We start from the raw sequence: 21734 nt of genomic DNA on the forward strand, positions 1-21734 counted from the left end.
TGTTTTTTGCACGTATACGTTTTATATAATCTACTTATGTATGCATTATTTTGCTGTGTTGTTTTATAATCTTTTGCATATTTATTTTTGCTGTTATATTTTTTCTTCATCTCTGTGTTTACTCTGTTTTGTAGACTCTTGAAGCAGGCACTTAGGCGCCAAAACACAGCTGCTGTGTCAAGTCATTTTTTATGTTTTGCAATAAAGACTGTTATCCGCCGATACTTCTCCTTTGTTGTTTGGGAAGAGCCAACTCCCCCTACTCCTTCTCTGCTCTATAAAATAAATGATTCACACTTTTGCTGTTTTTTAATATTGACTAGTGTCTAGTATGTGAGATGTAATATGATGTTTTTAGTTTTGTTGATATTATTACCTATATTTAATTTTATTTTTAAGTTTAACACGTTACATTCAATTACAGTAATTATTTTCCTGTACCTAGAGGGTTTGAACTCTAATTTTGTACCCATGGCAATGGAGGGTTAACCCCCAGATTCTATATATCGCGTCAAGATTTCCATGTGGAAATCGAAGTGTATTCCATAATAATGTGTATATCATAATTGGTTAACAAGCCAATCAGAGCTGATAATTGCAAACTAAAAAGCAATTATTGACACTAATTGGTATTAATTAGAATTTACGTGCACAACCATCTAGGCATATTCTATAATGTGCTGCACGTATATTCTAAGTCGCATAGTGGAGGGGCATAATCGAACGGCGCCGGCCATCTGTAAAGCGGCACCCCAACCGTATTATCGAAATAAGATAGCCGGCTATCTTTCATTTCGATAATACGGTTGGAGCCAGCCAAATCTCAGCATTTGGGCCGGCTTTACAGATGGCCGGCATTGGTTTCCGGCGATAATGGAAACTAATGCTGGCGATCTCAAACCCGGCCAAATCCAAGGCATTTGGTCGTGGGAGGAGCCAGCATTTGTAGTGCACTGGCCCCCCTGACATGTCAGGACACCAACCGGGCACCCTAGGGGGCACTGCAGTGGACTTCAAAAATTGCTCCCAGGTGCATAGCTCCCTTACCTTGTGTGCTGAGCCCCCCCAAATCCCCCCAAAACCCATTTTCCACAACTCTACACCACTACCATAGCCCTAAGGGGTGAAGGGGGGCACCTACATGTGGGTACAGTGGGTTTTGGGGGGGGATTGGAGGGCTCCCATTTACCACCACAAGTGTAACGGGTAGGGGGGATGGGCCTGAGTCCACCTGCTTGAAGTGCACTGCACCCACAAAAAACTGCTCCAGGGACTTGCATACTACTGTCAGGGAGCTGGGTATGACATTTCAGGCTGGCATAGAGGCAGGCAAAAAATGTTTAAAATATTTTTGGGGGGGTGGGTGGGAGGGGGTTGGTGACCACTGGGGGAGTAAGGGGATGTGATCCCCAATTCCCTCCAGTGGTTATCTGGTCAATTGGAGCACTTTTTTGAGGCTTGGTCCTAAAAAGAAATGGACCAAGTGAAGGCGGCAAAGTGCTCGTTAGAACCGGCCTTCTTTTTTCCATTATCGGCCAAAGCCAGCCATCTCATAACCACGCCCCCGTCCCGCCTTCCATACCCTTCCGAAACGCCCCCTTTAAGTTTGGCGGGCCCTGCGATGGAAAGCAGTTAGAGTCAGCCAAAATCGGCTTTCAATTATACCGATTTGGCAGTGTTTAGGAGATGGCCGGCCATCTCCCGATTTGTGGCAGAAGATGGCCAGCCTTCTCGTTCGAAAATAAGCAGAATAGTTGAAAAGGGTGTGTGGCCATGAGCAGGACATGGGCATATCTAAAATATATGTGCGTTGTTATAGAATACATCTTGTCTGCACCTAATATAGGTGTCAGCATTTACACCAGATTTTACTTGGTGTAACTGCCCGCATACATGCACTCAGTGTATTGTATAAACCATGCAGAAATTTAGGCTCATTCTATAAAGTGTGTCTAAATTAAGGCGTACTTTATAGAATGCGCTTAGGTGAATTTCATTTTGGTGCCAAATTCTTAGGCGTGATATGTAGAATCTAGTCCTAAATGACTTTCCCAAGGTCACAAGGAGCATCACTGTGATTAGAACCCTGGCTTCCCTAATTGTTAACTCACTGCTTCATCACTAGGATTTAATATAGTTTAACTTGCCTTGAGCTTTAGTTAGTAAACCAGGTGATTAATGAGTATAAAATATAAACAAATAAATACAGTGTGCACTCTGTTCTCTCTCCCTTCATATTTCTGCTTTTCTTTTTCTGGGTTGCTTGGATCTTCTATGAAATCAATTTCTTGGTCTTGTGCTCATGAGTACAGACACATTCTGCAAATATTTCCATAGCAGAAACCAAACAAAATAAAACATGGAAAAGAAAATAAGATGATACCTTTTTTATTGGACATAACTTAATACATTTCTTGATTAGCTTTCGAAGGTTGCCCTTCTTTGTCAGATCAGAAATAAGCAAAAGCTTATTTCCGATCTGACGAAGAAGGGCAACCTTTGAAAGCTAATCAAGAAATGTATTAAGTTATGTCCAATAAAAAAGGTATCATCTTATTTTCTTTTCCATGTTTTATTTTGTTTGATTTCTATTGATAACCTTTAAGAGTGGACTAACACGGCTACCACACCTCTCTACATAGCAGAAACTAAAGTTTAAGGATCTCAGATTCCAAGAAGTCACAGGGAGGGAAAAGAGAAAGTTTTAGAGCAAGAACATTGCTTCCTTTCACCTCTAAAATTAATCCCAAACAGCAAGATACCCTGCTTTTGGAAGCTGGGTCTTGTAAGCTTATGTGTTCAGAACAAGAAAAACAATGTGCAAGATGTAAAGACTACAGAGAAAGACACTGAAAGCAATGTAAACAAAAGGGCACATTCTAAAGGATATTAACACCCAATGGTAGCATAAATTAGTTGAGCCATCACAGGTTGGAGCTACGTTTTTAATAAGAAATGAAAACAAAATGATGCTGTGAAAGAACAGCTAGTGACTCATACTGCAGCAGACAGAATGGCTGGTACTGTAGTGGTATGCAAACACTCCGCAATTACAGATAAGATGAACAGTTTAGTTGTATTACCTAATGGATAACTGCAATAAACTCACGCAAATAACCCGTGGGTTTGTTGGCTTTAATGAGTTTTTAGTGAAGAAGTAGATCAGTACAGTAGTGAGATTAAGTACACTGCAGTTCAGTGTTGATGCCTGAGAAGAATATCAATGACACTTATGCACTGAAATTTGTACTAAAATATTTGCAGCATAAAAAATACCACTTAATGGCTAAGGCAATGAATTTTTGCTTGTGTCCACAAATCAACAGATTCTAATGCATGTGTACATGCTATAGGGATAATTTCATTAAAGTGTTTTAAGCATGTAAAGGGCTTTTATATAATCCCAGGGTTACATAAATAAAAGAACACAGAATGACAAGAAGGTGTGCACTTTTATATGACTTGTGAAGGCATGTTTAGGGTTGGAGTCGCTATTCTATAAATTAATACCTCGAATTAGGCATTACAGTTGGGCATGATTAGCACCCATGCCTAGGTTGTTACAGAATAGTAGCACATGCCTGCACTGGTGTGCCAAAACTTAGGAGCAACCGTTTAAACCATGTCAATGGCAGGCGTAAATGGTGGCACCTTAATGCACCATGTGACACATATAACTAATAGCATTCTCTATGTTATGGGCTATATTCAGTAAATGGTGGTTCAAATATCAGCGCTGAAAAAACACTAAAGCAGTATTCTATACATTGCACCTAAAGTTCAGTGCAGTTTATAGAATAGCGCTTAAGCATTATGGTCACGTGTAAATGTAGGCGTGACCATTTGCACCAACAAAAAATGGTGCAACTGCTCACACCTAAATTTACACACATAACACCTTTATTCTGTAATTATGCTTGGAACTCAAAACCACACTCCCATTTCACTCTGAAATGCCCATGACGTTCTCTTTCTGCACCCCATTTTTCAGGCTGCGTGTAAAAATTTAGGCACCCAATTAAATCTAACTAGTGCCAATAATTCCTTGTTATAAAGCACTAATTGGCTAGTTATTCAATTAAATTATACATGCAAATCAGAACCATGCCTAAATTTATATGTGCAATTTTTGGCGATCTTTTTAGAATCAGGGGGTACATGTGTTACTTGGTGCCATGCCATGCAATTAGGCCTGCTATGAGCATGCTCACATGCCGGCACCTACAGTTAGGTGCAGTTTGGCCATATTCTATAACAAAGCGTATAACATTTGGGAACGCCCCCCCAGAACACCCCTATTCATGCCCCCAAATATGTACACATGTTAGGATTTACGGGCACATCATTATAAAATGCTCATAAATCCTAATTATTGTCAATTAGTGTTGATAATTGGTTATCACCCAATTAGTGCTGATTGGCTCATTACTCAATTAAGTTATGTATGTTAAATTGGGCCTGTGCATGTAACTCACTGTGTCATACTGTATATAGAATCTGGCTCAAAATGGTAGTCTAAAAAAAGGTATTATGATTACGGATTTTAATGCGCTCCCATGGTGTGTTAAGAAAAGGGCAACTCATTCTGCTGTCCAACTACATTAATACTATTAGCATAGCCGACTATCAAAGTCTATTTCATATCAAAAGAAGAAGCAAAGTTTAACACTGTCTATAAATGTCCTATCTTTTGATTTGTAGGTTGAATTAATGTAATTCAGAATTCTACTGATTCTAGAAGATGTCATCATGGTCTATTACTGAAGAATTTTAGGGGCCCTTTTACAAAGGCGTGTAGGTGCCTACATGTATCCAACGTGTGTCAAATTGGAAATACTGCCCAGCTACCACATGCCCCGGGCGGTAATTCCATTTTTAATGCGTGCCCAAAACATGGTGCTTACCTGGCGGTAAATTGTCAGTTTATGCATGCTGGCTGCTTACCGACCTTACCACTAAGTCAATGGGTGGTGGTAAGGTCTCAGGCCAAAAATGGACGTGCGCTGGTTTTAATTTTGCCACATGTACATTTTTGGCCACAAAACAAAATGCCCTTTTTTTCCAGGTGCGCTGAAAAATGGACCTGCATGCATCCAAAATATATGTCTACAACAGTGCAGGCTACTTTTAGGCACGCCTTAGTAAAAGGGCCCCTTAGTTAACTGTTTGTTTGTTTTTTACATTTCTATTTTTCTTATTATTGAGAAGTAAGGGGTAATTTTATATGGCAGATGCCTAGCTTAAGAGGGCAAGTAGGTGCCTAGTTAGGTGCTATTTTAAAAAGCCACATAGGTGTCTTATTAAAATATTATCATAAATGGCAAAAATCACACCTACATTGCAGGTACAGACATTTACAACTGTTTGAGATCAGGAGTAAAGGTCTGCACTTAGCCACACAAATTAGCATATTTTATAGTCTGTGTGTGTACTTGCAAACTTAACCCATTCTGCCTGAACTCCACCCCTGTACATGCTTACTGGCAAAGTTTGCACCGTCTTGTCAATGCACATACTTTCATGAAAGTCAGAATCTTTTAGCAGACCATGAGGGGCATAATCGAACGTGAACGCCTACCTCCATGGGCATCTATCTCCGAGAACGAGTACATGAAGGGGTAGGAAAAACCGTATTTTCGAAAAAGATGGGCGTCCATCTGTTTTTTCGATAATACGGTTTGTTCCGGGCATATCCTCTCCTGAAGAAGAAACGAAACAGTGAGAATTCTAGTACTGTCGAGAGAGAGTGATTTTGAGGATTAATTCTGGGACTTTGAGGAGACTCTTCACATATCATTTCATTTTTTGCCAAGAACTTACGGAGATGCCTTTGGGAAATGGTATCTTCGGTTTTTGAATAGAAAGCTAAGTATTTCTTTGGCTACATGATATGTGTTTTTACAACAAGTCTGATTCTCTTTGAATTATACCTTTTTCATTCTTCCATTATGTAATTTTGTATTTATAGGGTTGCATTGATTCTATCTGTGCCCATTGTTGATTAAAATTATATTAACCCTACCCCGTTTTTTACTACAGACTGGTTTAGTTACTCCACTCTGTAGGTTTTTCGGTTGGTGGTGGTTGGCCCATGATTGTAGCCTATTTGGCGTGTCCTCTTAGTTGGTACCCTTCGCTGATGAGGCCTTTTATTTAATTTACAGTATATCTGTTTTTTCATAGAAGGCACAGATTAGTCTTGTAGCCTATCGAAGAGCATTCAGTATATCTTAGTTTCTCTTTATAGAATCACACTTAGGGGTAGATTCTATATATGGCACCTGAAAAATCCACTTGATAAAAAAATACACCTAGGCATATTCCCTAAAATATGCCTAAATTTTATAGACTAGGCTTAAATTCCCACATAGTATATAAAATATGCCGAACGTCTCTCCACACAACCAAATTTGGTCACATCCATTTAGGCCATGTTTTACTTGGTGTAAATCCCAATGCCTAAATAAGGCACAGAGCAGGTGCATTCTAAACTAATGTGCATAGATGTCTGAAACTCCAATGACCCGCCCATTCCATGCCCATAGCCATGCCCCCTTTTCAATTATGCAAGTTTAAATTTACGTGCATCATGTTACAGAATACACTTAGCAAGTTGTGCATATTGGGGGGGGGGGGTCTTTTACTAAAGATTAGCTTGAGTTATCTGCACCAGGGCCCATAGGAATAAAATGGGACTTGCTACAGATAATTCACGCTAACCATTAGTAATAAACCCCTATAAATCCTAATTAATACCAATTAGTGCTAATTGTTTAACATCCAATTAACAGTGCTGAGTAGCTAGTTAAGCAATTAAGTTATACATATTGTTGTAAAATATGCTTTGATATCCGCACAGAAATTAAGGCGCTATGGGCCAGATTCTATATATGGTGCCTAAAACATCTGCACAGAAATGATTTCCACCTATGCATTTTGGAACACCCACAAAGGGCACATTTCCCTGCCTATAAACATGCCCCTTTTGAACTGTGCGCTTTAGAATTTAGGTGCAGTTCAATATAGAATATGCTTAGCGAGTTGTGTATGTAAATTCTCATTATTGCCAACTAGTGCTCATTATTGCTTGTGAAGTGCTGTTAACAATGCTGATTAGTTTGTTAAGCCAATTAACTTATGTGTGTTGTTATAGAATGCATCTGGATTTCTACATGGACCTATAGGCATGCTATATAGAATCCATCACTATATATAGAATTTAGGGGTTAGTGCTGATTCCTGCTCCTAACTTTAGATGCCAGACTTATACCTACTGAAACCTGGTATAAATGCTGGTGCCCAAGTTAGGCATGCTGAGACCGTATTCTATAATTACGCTTGCAAATTTGTGGAATGCCCCTAACATGCTCATGGACATATACCCCCTTTTGAGTTACATGCTAGTAGAGTTAGGTGTCATGCTTTATAGAATAGTACACAGCCAGATGGATGTGCAAATTTTAATGAGTACCAATTAACTTCAATAATTGGTTATTAGTACCCAATTATTGATAGGCGTTTATTACTTAATTAAATTGCACATGCATCTTAATTTAATACATATTCTATTTTATATTACTTGTTATATAGGTTAAAAAAACTTTTGTAGTGCTGTGTCCATTGACGTTCAGGAATTGCTAGCACAGTTTAGTAAAAGAGGCCCTAAATGTAGTTTGTTTTTCACAATTATTTTAAAATGTAGTCTTATTTGGATTAGCATTGCTACTGTCTTATTAGAATATGTACTTATGCATGTGTATGTTTACGTTTTAGACCCTTGATGAGAACTGGCTGTGGTGGGTTATTTCACAATAAAGTTACCCTTATTGAATAACAGGTTTGTTTTTTTTCCTCTTGTCTCCTGACCATCTCTGTTTTTGTGCTTGACTTATAAACATTATTGAGGCATTTTTGTTAACAAACCGAAAATAAGCTAATGAATGCACATCCTTATCCAAGTTCCTTCATACCTTAGCAGATGTTAAGTTTTGAATATAGCAATGAACATTGCAGAATCTTAATTCTTGTCTTCCCTACAATTCCACCAACCTTCTTCCCTGGCTCTTTAAAATTAATTTCTCATCAATGACTGCTAATAACCAGTCATTAACAAATTGTCATAACAATGTACAGCACCAGAACCAATCCCAAAATGGCAACCTTTTTTAATGTTAATATCTTAACACAGTTATCTCTCACATTGTTGGCTGGAAAAGCTAGCATAGCTAATAAACGAAAATTACTTTTCACAATTTAACACCAGCATGGGATTGTGTGAGTGACTTGCAAACATGAACAATGAGTTTCATGCAGGTGACAGTGGCAAAAGCAGACTACACTGTACCAGACTCATTAACTGATAAAACTATCCAAACAACCATTCAGAAGCCCAGATTTTCATTTAAGAAGTGATATACACAGGGATTTTTTTTTTTAGTTTTATCAATAATAAACAGTTACAGCGATCTTTTAGTTTCTATTTCCCGTGTATTTTGTCTTCTCTTGCAGAATTATCATACTGAATATCTGGATGGTTTTAAGTGTCTTGGAGCATTTTCATTCAGTTTATTAACTCCTGTCCATTCTGGAATACATAATCTTATTTTCCATATTAAGACAATTTGATTATGTTAGCATGGCCCAACCTTAGAATATTCAGAAATTTATTGTACTGTTTTTTTTCTAATGGGAAAACAAAGGTTTTCTAACATACTACATAGATTACTTTTGCAATTTAAGAAAGCTTGGTCAAAAACCTCTATTGATGCTACCCACTGATGCACCTAATACAGGTATAATCATCGTATACTCTATTATGGAAAAAAATTATCTGTTTAGCTCTAATGTGTAGAAACTGAAAAACTAACCGATGTACCATACAGTATCCTTTGGTATTCCATGCTAACTTGTATCAAATAGATTTGTTTTTGAGGGAAAGTAAAACTTATTGTAAGCTCACACACTTGAAGCAACCATTTCATGCCTGTGCTGTTAAAGTTTGGTTCTGGGTTGGGAGATTGAGAGGGCCAACATTAGTGGATGTTTGCTTTTAGAGGTAATTTGTAAAAGTAGCCATGAATACAGAGAGGGCTTCAAGCTTACTCAAAGAAGACACAGCTTGTTGGTAGGCACTGGGGTGCCCTCCCAAATTTCTGTGTCCCGATATATCTATTTTGTATTTGTTGTATATTGCCTGCAAGCTCGAAAGCTACCAAAGTGGTGTACATTCAGGTACAGTAGGTAGTTTTTGCTGTCTCTGGAGACCTCACAATCTGAATTTGTACCTAAGGCAATGGAAAGTTAAGTGACTTGCCTAAAATCACAAGCAGCTGCAGAGGGATTAGATCCACTATTCTAACCATTAGGCTACTCCTCAACTCTACTAATACTGTTTTTGGAGATGAAGGTGAATATGGGTTATGTCACTAAAAATCAAGGTGGGGATGGGGATGGATTGTTAGGATATTACTGTATTTTAGTATATTGTTGAATTGTATTTGATTGCATTTTGAATTGTATTTTTTGATTCTACTGTTTAACTGTGTTGTAAATCACCCTAAGCCCTTAGGGCAGTATAGAAATGTAAAAAATAAAATGATTATGCTAGCATCAAAAGGGAGATGCTGCTATATTTTAGATTAAGAGGGGAAGCTATCAACATGAGCTACCATTAAGACGTGTTATTTTACCAAAAATGTGTTCTATTTTAGCACAGGTCTCATTTTATGCAATGAGACCTAGCTACTAATAACCAAGATTAGCATGTCTTAATGGTAGCCCACATTGGTAATTTTTCCATCATAGAGTCTGATTACTGCAGTAATGATTTCAGCATCCTCAATTGAAGGAATAATAGTTACTGTATTTGGCTTGTTTCTTGCTAATAAATAACCCACCAAAATATTTTTTTAAATCTAAACTCATGAACGTTTCTGCTAAAGTCCTTATCGAACGTTAATATTAGCAGCTTCTCTTTTCCAGTTCATAAAACAGATGGCATGAATCAAGATTTTTATAGGCATTTACCCTCTTTATCCATTTATCCAGGACCTTGAATCCAGCTGATCGCAGAATCCATGACAGCATGATTTCCCAGGAGATTGTGGGGCTCATTTTCAAGAGAGAAAAATGTCCAAAAAGTGGCAGAAAACTGCATTTGGACATCTTTCTCATAAAAACTTTGAAATTGGTATTTTTAAAACAATTTTAGATGTTTTTCTATGAAGTCCATCAGAAGTGCATTCAAATCACAAGGGGCATGTCAGGGGCATGTTAAAGGCGGGATCTGGGTGTTCCCAGCTTTTGGTTATTTTTGTGCCATAATGGAACAAAACAAAAACATCCAGGGCTATAAGTTGGACATTTAGGTCTAGACCTGCTTTAATAAGCCCCCAAAATGTCATAAATGACCAGATGACCACTGCAGGAATAAAGGAATGACTCCCCCTTACCCTTTCAGTGGTCACTGACCCCCTCCCACCCCACAAGCAGGTTCCTGGAATAGCCTAGTGATCAGTGCAGTGCACTGTAGAGAAGGTGACTCAGGCCCATAATCCACTCTAATAACACTTGTGGTAGAAAGTGACACCCCCCCCCCCAAATAAAAACCCAAAACCTACTTTACCCACGTATAGGTACAATAGCCCACATAAGGGCTATTGTAGTGGTATATAGAAACATAGAAACATGACAGCAGATAAAGGTCATATGACCCATCCTGTCTGCCCATCCTCTGTAACCCCTAACTCTTCCTCTTCCTAAATGAGCCCACATGCTTATCCCATGCCTTTTTAAATTCTGCAACAGTTTTCGACTCCACAACCTCCACCGGGAGGCCATTCAATGCCTCCACCTCCCTTTCTGTGAAATAGTACATCCTTAGATTACTCCTAAGCCTATTCCCTCTTAACTTCATCATATGCCCCCTCATTCCAGAGCTCTCCTTCATTTTAAAAAGGCTCTCTTCCTGTATATAAATGCCCTTGAGATATTTAAACATCTCTATCATGTCTCATCTCTCCCTCCTCTCTTCCAGCATATACATGTTGAGGTAGGTTTTCATGGATTTGAAAGGCTCGCCATAGAAGTAGCCTAGTGGTTAAAGCAACAGTATTGACATCCACAGGTGACCAATTCCAATCCCACTACTGCTCCTTGTGATCAGGTACAAAATTATATTGTGAGCCCTCCAGGGACAGAGAAATGTTCATTGTACCTAGCACTTACCATTTCTATAGCACTTATCATTTCTATAGCACTACTAGATGTACACAGCGCTGTACACTTGAACATGAAGAGACAGTCCCTGCTTGACAGAGCTTGCAATCTAATTAGGACAGACAAACAGGACAAACAAGAGATAAGGGAATTCAAATCTAAGCTAAAAGCCCACCTTTTGATGCTTTTATAACTCTCGACTCTTTGAGAACTGATTTAACTACCTTGGGATAGTGAGGAAGCTGTTGTTTCATGAATTCCAGAGCCTTCTGGACTCTTTATACATACAGTTAATCTTCTTACTAATAGAAGGCACTATTTATTTTGGGTGTGGGTGTGGGGGCTGCCTTCCACATTCTCATAAGTTCAAATGTCAGAGACTCTTAGGGTAAGAGAAAATGTATTTCAGAATGCTGGCTAGCTCGGAGCTTTTCTAAGGGACCTTTTACAGGCCAAATCGGGGCTACCACTGTAGCCCGACGGTAGCTCCCATCCCCAGTGAATGCTATTTCCAGTGCGACAAAATGTGCTGCCCATTTACCGCCAGATTGGCACGGGAGCCCTTACTGTCACCTAAAATGGTGGCCTTAAGGGCTTTCCCCAGAAATAGCCACTTGCAGGGCCATTTTTTTTTAATGAAAATCATTTACTCAATACGTTAAAAGGGGGCCTTGGCACAGGAAACCCATGTGTCAACACCACGGTAGGCCCCCTTTTACTGCAGCTTGGTAAAAGGGGCCATACATGTCTTAAGTGGGGTTTGGGCTTGGAAAGAACTAAGTCAATGTTTCCTCTAACTTAACAAAAAGTTAGATGGATGGCAAGGGAAGGGTGGGGGGGGGGAGGGGTTGTGGGGGATGTAATTTTTTAAATCTTTACTGCACAAATCCAGGTGTTACAGTGTACACTGGTTAAGGATTTAGATGTCACCTTAACAGCTTAAACAGTATTATTTATATTCATCAGATATGGGAAATTGCAACCAAGACCACTAAAAAATTATTTTAAAAACTAATTTAAGAACTTCTGAAAAACGTTTTCAAGCCTTCTATAAAATTTGTAGTTTGTAACCAATTTCGATTGGGACAGTTTTATAAACATTTGCTATTCGATAATGTAATGATTGTTCAATTCTTTTTGCACCTTACTCCCTTAGGGCTCAGAGCATGAATTACAAAGTTTAAAAAGATCTCTCTGTCCTAACAATAGAGGAATCACCATATAATTTGGCACCTGACTAACAATATTAAAAGTGCATAGTTTGAAAATAACTTGCACCTCTATAAAATGATGGTTTTAGCAAACTGCTCTATCAAAGTGACAGGCTTCACGATTTCCAATGCCTTAACTCATATGCTTCCCCTCCCCCCTCCCCCCTCTCTCTCTCTTAATGGCTCACCAGAGGCTGGTCGTGATTGTCAGGCGATATCTATAGGATCCAGCTATCTAAATGTGTCAATATTGGGAACATCCATCTCTCATCTTATATTTTTCCATTTCCCTTTGGACTCTCAGCTTTTTAGAACATGTCAATCTGGTTCTGCATGTAGATGTCAGTTTAAGCATCAAGTAGACAAATCTGTGAGACATAATAGCGTACAGGATCAGACTAATGGTCAGTATTATGCTTCCAACAGTGGCCAATCCAGGTCACAAGTACCTGTTAGAAACCCAAATAGTAGCAACATCCCATGCTACCATTCCCAGGGCAAGCAGTGGCTTCCCCCATGTCTATCTCAATAGCAGACTATGGACTTTTCCTCCAGGAATTTGTTCAAACCTTTTTTTAAACTCAGATACGGTAACCGCTGTTAACATATCCTCCAGCAATAAGTTCCAGAATTTAACTATTCTTTGAGTGAAAAAAATGTCCATCTTAGTTGTTTTAAAAGTATTTCCAAGTAATTGATTGAGTGTCCCATGGTCTTTATACTTTTTGAAAGTAAGAAAACTATTCACTTTTACCCGTTCTACACCACTCAGGATTTTGTAGACTTCAATCATTATCCCCCTCAGTCATCTCTTTTCCAAGCTGAAGAGCCCTAACCTCTTTAGCCTTTCCTAATATGAGAGCAGTCTCTCTTCTTTGAACCATTTCTAATACTGCTATACCTTTAAGATGTGTCAACCAGAATCGAACATAATACTCAAGGTGAAGTTGCACCATGGAGCAATACAGAAGCATTATTATATTATTGGTCTTATTTACCATCACGTTCCTAATAATCCCTAGAACCCTGTTTTCTTCTTTGCAGGTCAAAACACACTGGGCAGAAGAATTAAACGTATTGTCTATGACACCTAGATCTTTTTCTTGGGTGTTGACTCCTAAGGTGGACCCTAGAATCAGGTAACTATTATTTGGATTATTCTTCCCAATGTAATTCATCTTGAGCTGCTACTACTAGAAAGGGCATGAGCAAAATCCAAAATAAATAAATATAAGGGGCTAATAGTGAGATGTGTACATGGGACCTTTTATGTGAACTCCACTACAGTGCCCCCTAGGGTGCTCCACTGCTCTGCTGGGATGCCTATGTGGTCAGACTGCAAAGATGTTGGCTCCTCCTATATCCAAATGACTTGATTTTATGTGTTTTTCATTTGGATTTCTTTTTTTAAATGGTCCAAAAAGATAGATGTACTAAGCCCAACATCACCTAGGAAATGGTCATTTTCAAAGAAAAAAGATAGTTGTTTTTCTGGTTTGAAAATGGTCATTTTCACTACTTGATTTTTGGTCTTTTTGAGTAAAACGTTCATAGAAGGATTTAGATGTCATATCGAAAATAGCCCTCCATGTCCTACAAATCTAATCATCATCTTTAATTGGATTGCTTGAAAATTTGATTTCATGTGTGCTGACTTGATATGCTTGGATTTCAGCAAAGCTTTGATACTACCACATATAAGGCTGGGAACCATATTTCTGTCATAATTGGAGACTGGTTAAATTATAAGCAACAGAGGCAAGTTGTACCTAGAATTCACTCTGAGGAAATGAGTGATTAATGGAGTTTCACAGAGATAGATCATGATTCTATTCTGTTTATCTTTGTGACCAATGTTGTGGTAGGGTTAAAGATAAATAAACTTATGACACTAATATTTGCACAGTGAGCATCCCAGAGAGAGTAAACTAAGAAATGTGGAGCCTCTTTTAGGAATAAATGGACATCTCTAACATTTGGCGTGCCCTAAATATTAGCGCATGCTAAAAATGCTAGAGCGCCTTAGTAAAAGAGGCCCTTTGTGAAGTGGATCTATAGTTGGCAGCTAGGTTTTATGGCAAAATCATTGCAGAGCCAAGCATTATGGGGCCCTTTTATAAAGTGGCAGTAAACCCAACGGGGGCTTACCACTCGCTAAAATGGAAGTACCGCCAGGTTACCGCAGTAGCCCGGCAGTAGTTCCCTCTCCCAGCACGCACCTCAATGGATGGCGGTAAGTATTCCCCACAAAATGGATGCGCGGCAAGTGCTTTACTTGCCGCATGACCATTTCATGAAAAAAAGGCCTGCCTTTTATCTGCTGTGGTGAAAAGGGGACTCGGCGCCCATAAAAAACACACACTGATGCCAGCACAGACATCCTTTTGCCACAGCTTTGTTACAGGACCCCTATGAGTGCTAAAATTCATGGGGAGGGAAGCGCATCAACCAGGAAAGAGATCTTGGAGTGATCATATCTGATAACCTCCATATAGGAACACTGTGACAATGCAGTGACAGACAGTGATGTAAATTGCATGATAACAGCAGCTGTCATCATGAGTCTTGGCTCTAGGCAGCAGGAGATGATGTGTTTAAGCACTTCTCCAACTGCCTGCAGGAACATGTGGCCAAATTATTAAACATAGATAGTGAGAGGCCCTGCAACAACATTGTTAAAGGTAACTTCAGTGTTGTTGCGCTCTACTACATCTGCTAATTTTAAGGCTTGAGGGGAGGGGGCATAAACAGATTTTATTGTGACAGAGGAAATCTAATTTGAATAAGGATAGGTATAACTATAGTGAAAAGCAAGTGATAGCAACTCTGCCTGCACCAAACAAATGAAACTTAAGGCCATAAGGGGACTATTTACTAAGATACATTCGCTATTAACATGGCAATTAACTTATATGAATAGGGAATGCAAGTGCTATGCAAACACAAGCTAATGAAGCACATTAGCAGTTAAAGCACAGTCATTTCTATGTTAACATAATATAGAATGTTGCAGAAATGGGTGAAAATTGCACAGAATTAGAATGGACTGCACCTTACATTTAACACAAAAATAATCATTGAACATTAACTGTTATATTTGTGTTTATTCAAGAACGTGATATACCGCCTTTACTTAAAACAAGGTCAGAGTGGTTTATATAAAACAATATTTTATGAGAGTCAAGAAAAATCAGAAAAGAACTCCATTAAACCAGGAAATAACCCACTCACACAGACCATACAGCAAGACGATCATCATTCCAAGTTTAAAGAAATAGCTTTTCAAGAGCAACTTGAACTTAGACAGAGAAAGCTCAGATCTGATGTAGGGTGGGAGGTTATGCCAAAGATTGGGGGTGAGAAAGAAGAATGCAGAGGATCTGGTGGATTCATAGTAGACCTGTTTGGGGGATGGGAAGACTAAATGGTGGGCATCAAGGGAGCGAAGGGAATAGACAGAGGTGTAAGGGATAATAACCAAGATAGGGAGGATAGCCAGCATGGAAGCCTTATAGGCAAGGACAAGGATTTTAAACCTAGATCGGTAAAACAGAGGGATCCAGTGCAAATGCAAGAAAAGAGGGGTAAGATGAACAAATTGCTTGGCTATCATTAATGCTAATGTTAATGTGGAAGTTAATGTGGCATAATTAATGCTATGTCAATAAGCTTAGCTAAATGTATCATGTTATATGCAATGCAATTAACACATGGTAACGGCATTTTCTCTGTGTATGGAAGATGCTGGGTATACCCTCAAGTGCTAGCACAGAGATTAATTGCAAAAACTTACCACAGTTTAGTAAACAGGCCTCTAATGATGTATACCTTAGAGATTTAAAGAAACATAACAAGCAAACATTTTTTAGTGGAAGAGAAGTTCTAAAACAATAGGTTATGATATGAGGCTATACATTGATAATCTCGAATAAGATAAGAACAAAAAATCCATTTTATACTTATCAAAACATTTTATTGCGTGTTAATCAACTTAAACGTTAATTAGTAGGCTAATGCTGTTAAATCGATTTAAAGACGTATACCGTTTTCTTTCTTCCCCTTTTTTATGAATTTCCCTTCGTTCATGTTCTTGTATCTTTTATTTCCTTAATTTTCCTTTTGATGTTTTCATTTTTATTGTAAACCGCTTTAATGTTTTCACATAATTGGTGGTATACCAATAATTTTTAAATAAATAAAAACATATTTTGTAGGAACACCAACAAACCAAGAATCCTGTTTACTAAATCATGCTAGAGGCATGTTAGCATTTTTAGCGCACACTAAGCATTAGCGTGCGCTAACCGTGTAGATGCCCAAGTGCACAGTAAAAAATGTACATCCCTAATATCTACCATAACAGCAATTAATGCTAAATCTCATTATATCCCCATCCCCAATTTGGATTTCTAAATAAGAGCCAATATACTTTCCTTATTGTTACTACTACATCCAGCTAACCCCAAGTAAGATCATCCAATTATTGTTTTCCTAAACCTTAAGTGGCAACAATAATTGGATGACCTTACTTGGGGTTAACTGGATGTAGCAGTAACAATAAGGAAAGTACATTGGCTCTTATTTAGAAATCCAAATTGGGGATAGGGATATAATGAGATTTAGCATTAATTGCTGTTATGGTAGATATTAGGGATGTACATTTTTTTTACTGTGCACTTGGGCATCTACACCTAAACCTTAAGTGGCAACACCAACTTTCTTCTATAAGAAATAAAATATGTATATGATCATGGATACAGGACTCCTATGTTCAGTTGGAGTAGCAAGAGTTGTACAGCCCTTAATTCAAGGCATGCGCAGAAGCAGGGCAACAAAAAGTCCGCAGACCAACAAAGAAGCTTGCCACACCCAAGGTGTCTTTAAGTTTATCCTGAAATGCAAATCACTGTCCAAACCTGGGAGTCTTTTAACTAAGACACAGTAAAAACTGGCCTGTAGTAGTGTTGGTACGTGTTTTGGGAGTGCGATGGGCCATTTTCTTTATTGTGGCTTCGAAAAAGGGCTTTTTTAATGGGCTGGGAAAAGGGCATGCGCTAAAATTAAAAACTAGCGCGTGCCTTTTTACAGCCTGAGCCCTTACCATCACCCATTGATCCAGTGGTAAGGGCTCATATGCTACCCATGCAGTAACCATGCAGCTCATGCCCACTGCTGATTGCCACTGGGAATGCCCTCTGCAGTCAAAAATAGAAAATGATTTTCTAGCATGGTATTCGGCATGCACGAAACTAAGAATTACCACTAGATGCACATGCTAGACCGGCGGTAGTGCCAATTTGGCACATGCTACCTGCATGTTAGCCCTCTCACCCCCTGATGACTTACACTGGTTTGGCAAGTTATTTAGATAATCATTATTTTGTGGTTCATTGGTGGAGAGATCATCGTTATTCCAATACCACCAGTAAAATATTGTTACTATCTTGCTGAAGGCATCACTATCTACCAGTATAATATTGTTACTATCTTGCTGAAGGCATCACTATCTTGTTGCATTACCCCTGACACATCCTGAAGATGAAACGTAAAGGGGCATAATCGAACGGAAACGTCTATCTCCATAGGCGTTTATCTCTGAGAATGGGTCCGTGAAGGGGCGGACCGAACCGTATTTTCGAAAAACATGGACATTTATCTTTTTTTGAGCTGGGTGTTTTTGTTTTTCAGAGATAATGGAAACCGAAAGCGCCCAGCTCAAAAACAAATAACTCCAAGACATTTATTCATGGGAGGGGCCAGGATTCGTAGTGCACTGGTCCCCCTCACAGGCCAGGACACCATCCGGGCACCCTAGGGGGCACTTTTACAAAAAAAAAAAAAAAAGGTAAAAGAGCTCCCAGGTGCATAGCACCCTTCCCTTGGGTGTTGAGCCCCCCAAATCCCCCTCAAAACCCACTGCCCACAAGTCTACACCATTACTATAGCCCTAAGGGGTGAAGGGGGGCACCTACATGTGGGTACAGTGGGTTTGGAGGGCGGTTTGGAGGGCTCTCATTTACCAGCACAAGTGTAACAGGTGGGGGGGGGGGATGGGCCTGGGTCCACCTGCCTGAAGTCCACTGCACCCCCTAATAACTGCTCCAGTGACCTGCATACTGCTGCCAGGGAGGTGGGTATGACATTTGAGGGTGAAAATAAAAAGTTGTACAACGGCATATTTTGTGGTGGGAGGGGGTTTGTGACCACTGGGGGAGTCAGGGGAGGTCATCTCCAGTTCCCTCCAGTGGTCATCTGGTCATTTAGGGCACTTTTTGGGGCCTTATTCGTGGAAAAACAGGTCCAGGAAAAGTGCCCTAAATTCTCGCTAAAAACGCATATTTTTTTTCCATTATCGGCGAAAGGCGCCCATCTCTGATCGGCCGATAACCACGCCCCAGTTCCGCCTTCACCACACCTTTGACACACCCCCATCAACTTTGTCCACATCCGCGACGGAGTGCAGTTGAAAACGTCCAAATTCGGCTTTCGATTATACCGCTTTAATCGTTTTTGTGAGATAAACGTCTATCTCCCGATTTGGGTCACAATATAGGCGTTTTTCTATTTCGATTATAAGCAGAATAGCCACCTAAGGGGCCCTTTTACTAAGCCACATAAGCGTCTATATGTGCCCAATGCGTGCCAAAATGAAGTTATCGCTCGGCTACCGCATGGCTGTTGCGGTAATTTCATTTTTTGTGCACATCTGATACGCCCGTCTGAAAAATATTTTTTATTTTCAGACATACATATCAGGCACATGCCAAGTAGCATTTGACATGCGTAGGTCATTACCGCCCAGTCACCATGTGAGACTTTACTGTTAGGTCAATGGCTTGTGATAAATGGGCACGCGTCAATTTTGATTTTGACACACATCCATTTTCGGCAAAAATGTTGAAAAGGCATTTTTTTGCAGGTGCGCTGAAAAATGGATCTGTGCGTGCCCAAAACATGCGCCTACACTACCGCAGTCCATTTTTCAGTGCACCTTAGTAAAAGGACCCCTAAGATTTGACTTCAGAATGAACTTAATTTTAATGACATTTGTAGTGTGGTAAGTTTCTTTGTTCTAGTCCTTAATTCATCAATCAAATCTGATTTTTAGAGTACTGAATATTGTACACTTCAAAGTATGAATTCCTGTTTCAGGATAGTAGACCTATCTAAACTCATCGCTAAGTTCAGCTTTAATAATCACATGATTGAGAATAGTCCAATGGAGTTTGAGTTAAACTAATTTAATTTTACTGGGTAAAATACTGCTCAGAGATCCTCTAGAACTTGTCTACCATGTTCAATAGAAAATAATTGAGGTTAATTGGCATCCAGCATGTACACAATTATCAGGTACAGTTCATTCATTTCAACACTGGAAACTCTAGGTGTGCTATTAATACCAGGTTTACTGGATAAGGTGCCTAGTAGATTTTTACTCGAAGTAGATACCCCTATAAGTAAAATATTTTAAGTAATTTTTTTCCAAATATGCCATTTACAATTTTATATTTTTCAAAACATATTTTTATATATTTTTCATTGTTTTAACTTAATGAAAAGGCAATCTAAGAAAAATTAGCAGGACTTCAAAATCCCATCAATAAAAATGCAGATGCATGATTTTTTTTTTCTAACAAACTTTCAAGCATACGGTTAAGAAACACAAACAGCCATTAAACATTCCACTACTGTATAATAACATAAACCCAAGAAAAACAGTTAGAGATACAGGAGAGATACAATAAGGGTGGGGGGAGTGTGTGTGTGTGTGTGTGTGTGTGTGTGTGTGTGTGTGTGTGTGTGTGTGTGTGTGTGTGTGTGTGTGTGTGTGTGTGTGTGTGAGAGAGAGAGAGAGAGAGATCACAGTTTTTCACTAAAGAAAATCCCATAAAAATAAAATAGATATTTCTCTAATCATTATTTACAGCCACAGTCTTAAGAGTAATAGGATTGTCATGCATTAACTGCTGCTGGCTTGATTTTTACTCAGTGTTCAGTACAGACAGTCATACTTGGGAGAAAAGATGACAGCTAATATATGAAACCTAAGAAAGGCAGCAGAAGGTTGGCAGCTTTGTCTCCTGCTGTGATTCTTCATCTTTTGGGATGGACTGCTCTAGTGTTTCTTCCTCCTCCTCCCCCCTTAAGAAAATACACTTTAACTCATGAGATTGCTGCCACCTAGAAAGCATTTTCATAAAAGAAAAACACAACCCTCAGTTTCTTTGGTCATAGGGGTAATCGAAAAGCTGTTGTATTTTTAGTTGAGGTTTTTACAGCTACCGCCACTTCATAGTCAGATTAAGGGGGGGAAGTTTTCAATGTGGGTTACTGTTAAATCAGGTTATTTTTCCACAAGTCAGTTTATTTTAGCATAGGGTCCCATTTTATTTCCATGCCCCTTTTTGCCTGTGTGCATTAGAATTTAGTCGCAGTACATTACAGAATACGTTTAGCAATGTACGCGTGTAAATTCAAATTTTTGCCAATTAGTGCTCGTTATTGCTCATAACAGCTTGTTAAAACAATTAATCTATGCACGTAGTTATAGAATATGCCTAGATTTAAGCACAGAACCGCATGTAACTCTGGATGCGCTATATAGAATCCAGGGGTAAGTGCTACCCCCACCCCTGCATGACCACAAGGTAAGTAAAATCTTATCACATGGCCATGTCATTTTTTGACCTTTTTGCCCGCAGTGTGTGGTAAAGGGGCTTTCGCCGGTAGCGCAGGACCCTTTTTACTGCAGCACAAACTACCAATTGAGAGAAGTTATCCACATGGGTTGCCATTAAGATGGGTTATTTTACCACAAGTCATGCTATTTTAGTACAGGGTCTCATTGCATAAAAATGTTAAAATATTTTGCTCACACTTTTTTCAGTAGTAGCTCAAGGTGAGTTACATTCAGGTATACTGGATTTTATCTGTCAAAGGAGGGCTCACAATCTAAGTTTGTACCTGAGGCAATGGAGAGTTAAGTGACTTACCCAAGATCATAAGGAGCAGCAGTGGGATTTGAACTGACCACCTCTGGATTACAAGACCAGTGCTTTAACCACTAGGCCACTCCTCCACTCAACAAATAACCCAGTGAGAACTTTTCCCCTTAGTCACGGACTTTTACACATGGTGTAAGCAGCCATGATTAAATGTTGCAGTGTAAAACCAACATACACTAGTATTCTAGAATACAATTATGCACATAATTGCAATATAGAATCCACGCTTAGGGGCCCTTTTACTAAGAGGCAGTAAGCCCACCGCACGCTTACCGCATGCCAATCAGGAACTACTGCCGGG

General features: G+C 39.2%; 1 long non-coding RNA gene across 1 annotated transcript; it reads right to left on the reverse strand.

The window, feature by feature from the left end:
- Nucleotides 1-10301: 10301 nt before the first annotated feature.
- On the reverse strand, nucleotides 10302-21524 carry LOC115473707. The gene is made up of 3 exons (XR_003942735.1): nucleotides 21510-21524; nucleotides 16472-16477; nucleotides 10302-10378 (listed from the first exon to the last, which is right to left on the reverse strand). It is a non-coding gene; the product is annotated as an uncharacterized LOC115473707 (long non-coding RNA).
- Nucleotides 21525-21734: the final 210 nt, after the last annotated feature.

This window comes from Microcaecilia unicolor, chromosome 7 (genome assembly GCF_901765095.1).
Source record: "Microcaecilia unicolor chromosome 7, aMicUni1.1, whole genome shotgun sequence".
Classification (NCBI taxonomy): domain Eukaryota; kingdom Metazoa; phylum Chordata; class Amphibia; order Gymnophiona; family Siphonopidae; genus Microcaecilia; species Microcaecilia unicolor.